This window comes from Coptis chinensis, chromosome 8, assembly GCF_015680905.1.
Source record: "Coptis chinensis isolate HL-2020 chromosome 8, ASM1568090v1, whole genome shotgun sequence".
In the NCBI taxonomy this organism is placed as follows: domain Eukaryota; kingdom Viridiplantae; phylum Streptophyta; class Magnoliopsida; order Ranunculales; family Ranunculaceae; genus Coptis; species Coptis chinensis.
In genome coordinates, this window is record NC_141463.1 from 50,431,702 (window position 1) to 50,443,442 (window position 11,741).

An 11,741-nucleotide genomic window follows, 5' to 3' on the forward strand; every position below is an offset into this window, starting at 1 on the left:
GTGATTAAAGGCCAAGATTCAAGAAGACAAAGCCTTTCTAAAGCCGGTCAAAGCTGAAAAGTCAAAGTCAACGGCAAGCGATAAAGACATAAAGTCGTGAGAACTTCGAAGGCCATATCTTTGGACTCAGACCTCGGAATTGGGTCTACCTTATGTCAAAACGACCGGCTCGGAAAGAGATTTCCAATGGTCCAAGCCTTGGCCCAATCAGAAGAGCAAAAATGGACGAAAAGTCTGTCGAAGCCAACTGCAGTTGAAGATGCCTTTTTTGGACTGAAAGAATTGGGTTTTGGGCCTGATTCTCTGGCCCAAAACATGGCTCCAAGCCCATGCACGATTTTTGGATCTGAAACATATAAAAACAAAAGCTTAGCTCTTTGTTAATGGTAGCTAGTTAGACCTAAAACTATAGATAATTCTAGATCTAGTTTTCATTAAATAAAATTAAGTTTAGTTCATTTCAATTCTTGTTTTAGATTAATCTTTAGAATCATTGTTCTTCATTAGTTTGATAAATAAAATAGCTAGTTTGTCAATTTCGATTTTGTCATTTCAATTCATAGATCTAATTTTAATTCTTGTTGAGTATCATTTCTGAGTTGTTAAATTAGATTGAAGTATTGTTAGTTAAATTAGTCAAGTTAGAATTTTGGTATGATGTTTAGTTATAATTCAATGAGAAATAATGGTTTGATGAATCAAGGCTAAAACCTCCATTAGATGGGTTGATGAAGCCTTGATGAAAACTTAGTTGTATAGTGTAGAGTCGTTGTAGAGTCTATTCCATTCTAGAAGGTCGTGTTTCGCCATGAGAATCGGTAGACGACCTCACATGCTAGTTATAATTGGCAGAAATGCCATGTTAATTAGGGATTAGAACGAGCAATTCTTACCGTAAGAACGTAAGAATTGGATTACAACAGTCTATGCTAGGTGATTAAGTTGGATTCGAGGTGGATTCACTTCCCCTCTAATTCTTTATCTAGATTCACATTTCAGTATTCCGTAGCATTCCATTATTCGTAACTTGTCAATTGAATCTACCCCGTAGCATAGAATTCCCCTCGTAAATCTCTCACTAGACTTAAGACCGATTAGTTAAGTAAGAAATCATTCCATGCTAAAGAACTAGGAGTGGAACGAATTTGTTACTCCACTCTATTTCGATAGAATTGAGAGTAGAAAACTTGATAGCAATTAGTAAAAATAAGTTTTAGTTTACTTACGTTTTGAGTTTCATCGTTCATTTCGTAGGTAAACTTTATATCTTTTTACGTTATCAGTATTCCCGCCTGTCACGCGAGTGACCCGGGTTCGATCCTCACACCTCCATATCAGCCGTATCCTACTAACCAACTCAGCTTCAATGGGATGTGAACACAGAAAGATATCTCCAGTTCGCAGATAACACCCTTGTTTTGACAGCATCTCTAATAGTCACCAATGAGAGTATACGAAACAGAATGTCCTGTGGCAATTCACTACAAGCATTCCCCATGACGAGCAATTAACCTCATAGGCACAACAACAATTAATCTCGTCTCGTCTTCATCAATCACCTAATAGCGGTCTACTCTTAATGCAACATGCACTCCCTTTCTCAACCATTTTCTCAAAAAGCACAAACACCTTACCAGCACAACCCATCTTACCGAAGAAATAAATAACCAAAGTACACTCCCCATTATCCAAAAAATAGCCTTCCTCTTACATCCCCTCTAACCATCTTTCCACCTCCGAAATTCCACTTCTGGCTCTATAATGCCCATCAATCATTACATTAAAACTACAAGAATTAGAAGAAACACCTCTCTCACCCACTTCATCAAACACCTTCTCAACAATAGCCCACTCCGATTTCAAAGTCCGAATGTAATCTAAAGCCTCTGACGACAAATCCCCCAGTCCAGAGGTATCCTCTCCTCTTCACCCTTTTCCTTCATTCCAAATCCATTTCCCACGATAACTTGGATTTGCTTAACCAACACTTCATGAGTAGCCGTTACATGCCCCACCTTTACCACTTCAGCACCACTTTCTCCCTCTTCGTCTTCTGTAGGATGACCTTTGGTAACTCCAATTTCCGACAATGAATTGACATCGCCAACATTATGTACTTGGCTTGAATCCACTGTAACACATATTTTGCCCAGATTCTCCTTGAGCTGATTAGGTACCGTTTCAGATACGTGGACAACTGTATCACACCCATCTACAGTGCAAGTATCCTCCTCGAGAACAAGCTTCTCTCTTGAAAATGATTCAATGTTTCCATCCAGCACCACCTCATCTGAGGTATAAACTTCTGATATTACATCTCTCACTTCAAGATCCGCTCCTTCCTCCACAGTTGCAAGTTCCTCTCCACTGCCAACTCTCATTTCATCAACCAATGATCCACTAATTATATTGGAAAACCCCACACATGTGCTGCCGCAATTAACTCCAATTTTCCGCTCTTCATCTCATGTATAATGACCTTTAGCTAGTTGAATCTCTGAAAAGAAATTATCTTTTCCCTTTATATCTTCTTTGGTACAAATTTCCTCATGTGAAACAAGTTCTGTCCTTCCACCAACTCCCTCAGCTCGATCACAACCCACAGTACTAGCACCTTCACACTGCTCCACACAGATTTCAGTTATAGGCATCACAGTCTCCACCATTATTACATCATTACGTTGTTCGTCCTCAGAAAGCGCAATTGTTTCTGGTTCAAACCCACTACTCTCTGTAAACGCAAAGGTAACCTCAGCAGCTGAATTTGGACCTACCACAACATTATACAAAGACTCCTCCTCAGCACGAAAATCCATTCTTACGTCTTCAATTTCAAGATCCCCACCAGTTTGAACATTTACATTCTCTTGCACAAAATCATCAAATACAATCTCATGAATTAAATTCCCTTGCGTCAAATCTGAAAGCGTGTTTTTATTGTTTGTATAAAGATTCTCAGACATGTGGAATAATAAACCCTGGCTGGATATTAAAGTAGAGGGAAGAGCAAGAATGACGTACTCAAAATGAGATGACTTGGTCGATGAACCACAACAAACACCAGAGCTGCAACTCTACTGCAGATTGGAGGAGGTAAGAGCGAGGGTAGATGCAGCAGTGACTATTACTGAGGCAACCACGCTGTTACTTGCACTTCCCAAAGACCCCTCTTATTTCTCTCTCAAACTATGTTGCTGGAACCAACTCCCTCTAATTGACTCGATCTCATTCCATACAATATAAACAACTTTTTTAAAAAAAGACAGCACGACCCCGATCATCTTCTCTAGCACCAAAAAGATGGGAACTTGAAAACGACATCTCAATCTCAGAAACCCCTTGCAAAGCGGAGCCGATATTACATAATGAAATATCAAACTTATCTGATTTTGTGTTCATCCCCACAGACGGCGCCATTTGTCATACCCATTTACCGCGACCTCTCAATTTACTCGAACTCCCGCTCTCTTTTGGATCAGCTACACCAATTAGGTTGCCTACGTACCCATTTTGGGATCAAGCCGCCGTAGTTCACCTCCACTCTCTCCCTTTTTCTCCTCCTCTCCTCTTCCCTTCTCTTCCTTTTTATATCCCTCTCTTAGGTTTACTTCATGGGCCACAGTGTAGTCTTGGGCCCAGTCTCTTGGCCCAATATATACTGTGGTCTGGACCCTATCTCTTGGCTCAATACATGCTATGGTCCATCTATGAAAACAGCTACTACAATTATTATAATTCCCTTGTCCTTGTCCTTGTCTTGGTGGAGCTTGGTTGTAATTGTTTGTTGGCCTAACATTTTGATTATTAAACCCCGGAGGTGTAACTTGTTAATTATTTTGCCAACCAAAGTTGGGGTTTTGTCTCCAAGGTGCGTTAGGTTTGCTATTTATGGAGCAAACATTGTCATGCTGTGATGGTGGTTGTGATAGTTATTCATAGACAAGAGGATAATAGGAGTCGGTATGCTCAAGGCTGTAATAGAAATTACATGGAAGAGAGTTGATGTCATGACAGGAGTAGGCTTATGTTGAATAGAAATGGATTGTACCATTTTTGTGAGGGATTTGATTAGAGTTCTAAGCTCGGGATAAGATTTAACCTCAAACATACTGGCAGCCTTAACTGTGGAAGAAGAATTAGCGGAGCGGGGGATGTCATTAACACCCCCACCCCCCCACCCCCAATTATTATTACGCTTAGATTGATCTTCTAAAAACCTATAAGCCTCTAAGGCTCCTTTACAAAGGAAACTATCCCCAGTCATTATATCAAGAACCTCTTTATGGTGATGTAAAAGCCCTTTGAAAAGGCACGAACAAGCGTGTCTTTCCCAAGGTTATGATGTGGACACTCGATGAGAAGATCAGTGAAACGATTCCAGCCCTCTGAAAAGGATTCATGAGGATTATGGCGAAAGAAATGAATCTTTTGAAGCATTTCATCTGTCTTCAGTGGTGGGTAAAACTGTTCCATGAACAATTGAACAAGTTTGGCCTATGAGTCCACAGAATTAGGCGTTTAGGCAGTTAACCAAGATGTCGCCTTATCGGCTAGGGTGAAAGGAAACACCATTAGTTTAATTTGTTCCGAACCTACGGTAGGATGATGAAATGTGGCAAGAACTTATTCTATCCTATGCATATGCTGATAAGGCCTCTCGTGGTCTAACCCATGAAAAACCGGTAACAAATTAAATATATTTGGCGGAATTCAAAAATCCCCCACTGGGTCTACAAGAATGATGCATGACTTAGGGCTATCATTTAGGGCTTTGTAAAAATCAGAGAGATGAGTCTCTATTTCTTCAGCCATTAATGTAGGTGTAGTGTGTGATATTCTAGATAGGCGTGTGCGTTAACGTTTACGACAGATAACGTTAGATGGTTTAATCTTACCGGACCTTAATCTCATGCAAGGTTAAGGCCAATATGAATAAAAAAAACCACTAGCAGCAGTGAAACAACAACCTGATATACTAGAATTAAACTCCTCTGATAGTAGAGACGAGGAATGAAAGGAGTACCTGAATGCCTCCTTGCTATGCGTATGAATAGCGTCTTTGATACGCGATCTCAGTGTATTGAAGAAGTTAGGAACACTGAATAGTAAAAATAACTTGAACAAAATGAGAGCCTGTGACTTACTTGTGAATCGGGCTTTCTTTAGAAGGGGCGCGGGTGCGGGCGCGCTCAAGTATAGGGTAAACAAGGGCGCGGGCGCGATCAAGGTATTGTTCGGAAAAAAAAATTCCAGTAACAAGAGGGCGGGCACGCTCAGATGATAGAGTTAAGAAGGCGCAGGCGCTCTCTGAGTACTGTTTCGAAAAAAAATTCTAAATAAAACAAACATGGTTAGAACCAAACAATCGGATGGGTGGGTGAAATGGGATATTGATAGAATGGGATATTGGTAGAATTGACAACACAATAGGAAACTAATCTAACAAAACTAAGATGGCAGCGGTGCCATTTGATAAAAGTAAAAAGACAGTTTCTTATCCTATGAATAACTATTTATGCTAAGAATAAGTAAAAACGTGAATTTACTTTCTAGTTGTTATCAAAGTTCTACTCACAATTATCATGCAATAACGGGAGTCAGAATTCGTTCCACTCCTAGTTTCTTAGACGTACTAATTTCTCTAAATTAAACAATCCTACAATATCAATGAGAGCAATAATTTAATTATACTAATATGGTGAAATTAACTAATTTAGATATTCTAACTTATACTATGGTAATTTAATACTAAGATGTGAATAAGAATAAAAGATTAGGGGGATTTGATTCCACCTTGATTAATTCTTAATATGCTAGCATAGATTTGTTGTAATCCTAATCTTTATGTTTTCACATAAAGGTTAGATCTTTTTAATCCCTAATTATTCATGGCAATCTCTACCAACTAATAATTAGCATGTGAGACAATTTAAACTCATTCTCATGGTGAATTAACTACCTTCTAGAGTGAAATATTTTACTACAACTTATTCTATACTAACACATCAAGTCTTCATCAAAGCTTCAATCAAACCCCTCTAATGGAGGTTTAGCTATGATTCATTAGACTATCATAATTAAAAGAATAAGAATAAGACATAATGAAGAACTACTTTATTAATAATAACTTGACTTTAATTAATGGTGGTAAGCTAATAAAACAATAACTAGGGTTTAAAACTAAAGAAAACTAATGATATAAAGCTTAATTAACTAAGGGGTTCTTATTCTAAGTAATAGGGAGAGAGCTAGAGTTTTGCCTTAGTCTTCTTTATATAGGAGAGGGTTAGGTTTACAATTTCGTGCATGGGCTTTGGAGCCATATATTGGGCCACTAAATCAAGCCCAAAACCTAATTACTTAAGTCTAAAAAGTGTTTCTCTACTGGAAATTATTTTAACAGAATTTTTTTTTTTACTTTTACATCTCTGATTAGCTCAAGGCATGTACCACTAGAAAGCTCTTTCCGAGACGGTCGTTTTGACATATATTAGACCCAATCCCCAAGTCTGAGTCCAAAGATATGGCTTACGGAAGTTCTGTTGATGTTTATGCTCTATTTTTGCCAGCGTTGACTCTGACTTTTCAGCTTTGACTGGACTTTAAAAATGATTTTTGTCCTTAAACTTGGGCTTTAATCATAGAACTTCTTAGCAACCAACCTTTGCTCATTTCTCTTGCAAAAGTGATATATTTCTTCACATATTTTACTCCAATACCTAAAAAGACACAAAAGCATGTAAACAGTACTAACTCTTATTTATTATAAACATAATTGGTCTAAATATAATATAATTAAGGGGTTAAAACTACAGTTTTGGGCTCTTATCAAACCACCCCCAAACAGCATTTTGCTTGTCTTGAAGCAAATATGAGAAATTAAAGTGACCAAAAATGGAGTTCTAACTAATCTTGTTTCGCCAAGTGCGATTGCATTGACCATATGCAATAAGGCCTTAAACCACAAGGAATTCCCTAGTGGACGAGTTATAGCCTCATGAGAGTTTTCCAGAGAAGGTACTCACAAACTTCATCTATACTACAACGACTAAGAAATAAACTTACTGTTTCCTTATTTATTCTCAAATATCTATACATCTCACTAGCAATGAATACAGAATAATCAATTCGAAACCTAAGCTAATACGTGCATAATAATCAATCATCTACGGATAAACATATATATAATGAACTATGTTATGAAATGCAATAACAGGTCTATTTCTGAAACTTTGGAATAGTGTCCTTAAGTAGGTTCGCACATATATGTTAAGACAAAAACACTGATTTTTCCACTCAAGTTTCGATCACTCTAGTCCGCAGTGGGCACACTTTACCTTACAATCTCAATGACGTACAAGAAAGCCGAAGTCGATCAAACACATCTGCACTTACTATCACACTAACATATTCCTAATTGAGCTAGAGGTCTTTATTAGGTGTTGCGGGGATTAGGTTATGGTTTAAGAATGAAGGAAATGGATATTCAAAAAGGACAAGTCTAAGATAATAGAGTCTTCAAAATAAATAACTAGAGAAAACTTTGTTCTAACTTTGCTTCTACACTTTGTTTCCATCCTTAGCCATTTTTTTCTTTTTCTTTTGGATTTTGACTCCTTTGATTCTGTTTTTGGAGTTCTAACTTTTTATTTTCTTTATTTATTTTTTTTTTTTTTTGGATGGAAACTTTCTTTTATTTTCTTATTTGAAGCAACTAACAAATTATTGGTTTTCCACAGGTCTTTCTCTTTTCTTTTCTTATTTGAAGCACCTAACAAATTCTTGGTTTTCCACAGGTCTTTCTCTTTTCTTTTCTTCATTTCATCTCTATTCTCAGACTCATTCAAAAGTGGGTAGACTGATTTTTATTTTGTTTTGTTTCTTATAAAAGGGTAAAGGATTGTGATTTATGAAAAGGCTAAGGAAAAGCGTAAAATAATTTCATATAGGTTTGAATTTCTGACTATATCGATCCAAAAAGGGCCTAAATTCTCGCTTAGGATATGGTATAGTGATCAAGTAAGTGGACGTGTGATTTCTCTATTCGTAATTTACTTCTCCCTTGTGTCATTACTCAAATATTTCACTCATAAGGTTTTTAAGCTATATTCTCATAGAATTTGTAGAATAAGTACTCTAGCCTAGATTTCAGAAACTTACTGCCAATATAAACATAGATGCTTATGTAATACACTACAAAAAAACAGTCAAGAAACAACGGCCCATAGCTGCTGTTTAAGAAGAAAACATGTGTTATATTCCGTTGTTACAGCCGTCATAAAACTGCTGTAGTTTTTGAAATACAACGGCCCGGGGCACTTGTAAAGTTTAAAAACAACGACAGCTTTTAACACTTGTAAAATAACGACGGTCATCAACACATGTTTCCCTTTAAATTCGTCCCACCCATATTTAGAATAGAACAGACTCAAGCCGTTGTTTATGGGTTAAATATTTCAGTGGTTCTTGCTTTCATTTATTTATTTAGCATTTTTTTGTTGTTGTATCTGATATAAACAAAAGATATTCCTATAAAGCTATAACTGAATAACAGTAACAAAATATAAAACAATAACAAGAACCTAAATCAAAGCAAAATATTTTCATTGGATACTTGAAACTTTAACAAAAAAATCCCATCCAACAAATTGAACAAATCCTGTCCTACAACTTTGTACACAACAAAGTCTTTCATATAACTTAAGAAAGTAGTTTAGATTACAATAGTAAAGGCTTTAGACCATGTAATAGAAGATCCTATGTCAATGTCACTAAAGATCTTTCCTCTAGCACCAAACAACTCAGCGTTAAATTCCAAGATCTCGTCCACTATAATCCGATATGCATTCTCAGGTACATCCTCTCGATCACCAAACATTCTTCCAATGGCAACCACTCTTCTCCCATGCTTTGCAGCTCACACGTTTGTGCAAAACATGATACCATTGGTCGCCTAGATAATGAATGATTAGTTGTCTGCAACGAACAAGATATGAAGTAATAAGAAAATTTCAATACGACAAACATGTCAACTAACTAAACTTTAGCTCGTATTTTTCCACAGCTAGTTACATAGAGTTACTTCCTAGTGAAAGTGAGAATGTAACAACCTATGATTTATTTATTTTTATTATTAATAAAAGGGGCAATGGTGAAGCTCAGAAAAACTTGATTAGAGTATGTGTTCTTAAGTATTTCAGAGTGGGATTATATAGTGATAGCATATTTACGATTTGCAATTTACAAGTTAAAATGGTACACTAATTTTAACCAAATACCTTATCAGATGGAGAGTTCATAGAGATTCGCGTTGGTGCTCCCTGATTAATTCCTTGCATTGTGAGCATTGCATTCACTTGTGATTGTATCTCCATTTGTGTCTTTTTCCCATCAATCACCTGCTGTTTCAAATCATCTATTTGGCTTTGGAATTCCAACTTTGATCTCTCCACTTCTTTGGATTTCCTTTATAAGGAGCTACAGCCATAAGAGTGGTCTTGGAGACACCACTACCCAAGCCTAGTACTCGAGCCCTTCCATCCTTTCCAAAGACCTACAAACTCATATTCAGTTAAGTTTGTTTATCTAATATTCAGTTAAGTTAAATGATGTCAACCGGTCACCCTCAATGCACCTATCTACATTATTTACTTAACACACCGCTCGGACTTACATACACAAGCACAGATGTGATAGGTTATCTGTGTTGAACTGGTCACATAGAATCTTCACTCTTTTAAGGCCAATTCCTGCTTTAAACGAGCCTAACCTTTTAGGAATACATAGCAACCATGTTGTTGCCCCTTAACCCCATCAATTGAGAAAAAGAGAGAAAAAGAAAACATGAAACTAAACTTTGAATAATAATAAAAAAATACCAAGTGGGATTGCACATTTGCCAACTTCACCGTCGATCAAACTCATACTCTTTAAGAGGTACTTTGGCTTCCTGCCAGTAAATAGTGAAACAACATGAAAACTATTAGCCGAGAAAGGTTTTGAATGATATGTTTTCTTTGTCAAGCAACAGAAAAGGGTTGGTCATCCTCTTCTTTTGCTATTTTCTTATTTTCATCAGATAGGCAGAAAAGAGCTGCTATTGATCACAAGAATATGCGACCTTTAGATAGCTAAGAAATTTCAACTCTTTAGGTATAAGGAAGAGTAGAGCATGTCCTTTTCTGCCTTCTCCATGAGCTGTCCGACCAACGCAATGAACGTACTCCTGATGAAAATAACAACCAAAAATCACTTAAGATCAAATCTATCCACGAGACTCGAAATTCACAATACAGTGGGAACGAGTGGCACCTTAGGTTCATTTGGAGGGTCATACTGCACAATCCAGTCCTATGCATTGGGAATAACTTGAAAAAAAGAAATATTATGTGAGTACTCAGACTCATTCAAAAATTGTATAATGAATATCATCGAAATCAAAGGAACACGTTGAGGAAGCATACCATGGCAGGAATATCAAGCCCACGAGCAGCAACGTCGGTACATAATAAGATGCCCTTCTCTGCCTTAAAAGTGGAGGTACGTTTTTGCTTCTTCTGCTTTCCATGTATATCAAAACAATCCACTTGAATGTATTTGAGAAGTTCCGAATGATACTTGACCGAATTACATGAAGAAAAGAAAACCATCACTTTCTTTGATAAATTCCTTTTTCAAGAATGAATATAGAAGAAGAAATCTCTTGTCACTTGGCACAACACAGTAACCTTGTTGCAAACCTTCTACAGTAACCTACATTGCCAGGCACCTTGTCAACACAAAGAATAATGACAAAACTTTTGTAAACACTATATATTATTTATGTACCTTTCACCTTCCATAATCTACATCAATATACACTGGAGTTGTTTGAAATAACAAATGTGCCAAATCTTCAACCTACAGAATGTAATGGAAACCACAAGCCCAATATGGGGATAATGAGAAATGATCATGGATAATGTCTTCAAATTTCCATATTAATTGATATGTTTGATCCACCCAATAAAATCAATATGTACCGCTAATTTATCAAAAAAATCATTCAATCTATTGAAGTCAAGGCTTACTCTGGGAGGGAGAGGGGTTAGATGCTGATATATCTCTTTAGATTGGTTCCACTATAAACTGATATATCTGAAGATATGTTACACGCTATTTGGATCACCGTAATATTGAAAAAAATAACATCTACATACCTTCTTAGTCCATTGTAGCTGAAAAAAGAGTTGTTCCGCCTCACTCCGTGATATTGAATAAAAAACTTTGTCAATGAGCACTGAACAAAAGCAATATATAATACAATACGCAGCAAAATTTGCAAGAAGGCACAGATGTCTAAATCATTAACCACCGTACTAAATTAGCTTACCCAAGTTTGTTCATTACCGCATTTCATTCCCTACCATCATGTCTTTTCCTCCCAACCATGTTTGTATTACTCATTTATTTGCCAGAAAATGAATTTATTCGTTATCCACCAGACCACCACAAAAAGATTAGAAAAACAAATGATCACTACTTCTCTTCACCAGCCAAATCTCAAGATAAAGAATGCATAACTCGGCTTGGATCAAGGATAGGCTATTAGTCACAAAAGGAAATCACCACTTGGCAATGAATCACTCTCAGCTAATATTGTACCAAGCATCAGTTTCAACACAGAGCCTAGTAAAGCGTAATCAACTAAAGAAATCACTTTACACCAATTATCACAAACCAACACGGATCAAGTGGCTAGA

At 36.8% G+C, this 11,741-nt stretch overlaps 1 long non-coding RNA gene across 1 annotated transcript; it reads right to left on the reverse strand.

The window, feature by feature from the left end:
* Positions 1–8,590: 8,590 nt before the first annotated feature.
* Positions 8,591–10,901, reverse strand: LOC147481828 (uncharacterized). The gene is made up of 6 exons (XR_015205790.1): positions 10,828–10,901; positions 10,464–10,752; positions 10,312–10,367; positions 9,879–10,225; positions 9,279–9,553; positions 8,591–8,976 (listed from the first exon to the last, which is right to left on the reverse strand). It is a non-coding gene; the product is annotated as an uncharacterized LOC147481828 (long non-coding RNA).
* Between the last annotated feature and the right edge of the window lie 840 nt (positions 10,902–11,741).